Raw genomic sequence first — 1,222 nt, 5'->3', positions numbered from 1 at the left:
AAATTATGTTTATCTGCTTGAATTTTCTTAATGGATTTTATCGATAAATTATTAAAAAAATAGTTTAACAAAAATAAAAAATCACTTTTATGTCAGCTCCTGGTTCTTTTTCTTTATACATGTAACTGATGTTTGTAAAAAAAAAAAAAAAAAAAAAAACTTCCAATGTATGTGCATGCTCTAGCGCAGAAACTGGATGTAGCCGTTGCCTTGAGGAGAGTAAAGGAAAAAACCAGACTGAGGTTGATGTCGACCTCCACAGTGACAACAAAGCAGAGATGATCTATTGATCGATGCTGCTCGTCACTACCATCTTTGAGTAGACCCAAGACTACATGAAAAACAAGGGCTTTTTACTAAGGAAAACCCTAAACAGTTCACTAACAAGGAAACACTCCAGGGGCTAGGGAAAATAACAGTTAAATGCTTGGAGCACAACCCGAAGGCCTGAGTCTGGATCCCCCTATCGCCATCAATTCATAAAAATCTGGGTACCAGTAGTGTGGGAGTTAAGTGGAGTCAGAAGGACTCCTAGGGTTGAGCTCCAAGAACAGTAAGATCCTATCTCAAGAACTATGGCAGAAAGGGACTGAGAAAGGCACCCGACACCCCTAGCCTCATATGCACATACATACATGTGCAAATATCTGCCCATATACACGTGAAAAATTAAAAGCTCCAAGAAAACAACATCACGAATCATCCAGGTTTAACAGTCTTTTATAGGTAAATATAAAACATACTACAGCCACCCCTGCCACACTCACACACTAGCACACACACAGGAAACATATATAGAGGCACTCAAATAGTAAACACGTTTGCTTAACTGCTTCTCACAGTAACTACATAATAAGAATTTTCATCTAGAAATTAAATGTTAGGACATATCTATCATTATTTGCTTAATTAATTCATTGGTGACAAGATCTCACTATGTAGCTCTGTTTGGCCTGATACTTGCTAGGTAGACCAGGTTGGCCTTAAACTCAAAGAAATCTACCTATCTTCTGCTTCTTGAGTGCTGGGATTAAGGCATGCACCATAACAGCCGGCTGAAATCTCCATCTTTTATTTAAATGTTATTTTCTAAATATATAACAAAAGCAAAATATAACATTCAAAACATAAAAAGCCACTCTGTGCTCTCAACTAAACAACGAAAACGGGCTGGTGAGATGGCTCAGTGGGTAAGAGCACCTGACTGCTCTTCCGAAGGTCC

The 1,222-nt window shown here is 38.3% G+C and overlaps 1 protein-coding gene across 3 annotated transcripts in view; it reads right to left on the bottom strand.

Annotated features, from left to right (window-relative positions):
- Positions 1-1,222, bottom strand: part of Cog5 (component of oligomeric golgi complex 5) — a 293,171-nt gene that overhangs the window by 261,552 nt on the left and 30,397 nt on the right. The window lies entirely within an intron of this gene.

Source organism: Mus caroli, chromosome 12, assembly GCF_900094665.2.
Source record: "Mus caroli chromosome 12, CAROLI_EIJ_v1.1, whole genome shotgun sequence".
Taxonomy (NCBI): Eukaryota; Metazoa; Chordata; class Mammalia; order Rodentia; family Muridae; genus Mus; species Mus caroli.
Note: the sequence above shows the minus strand (reverse complement) of the source record. Positions and strands in the feature narration are given on the sequence as shown.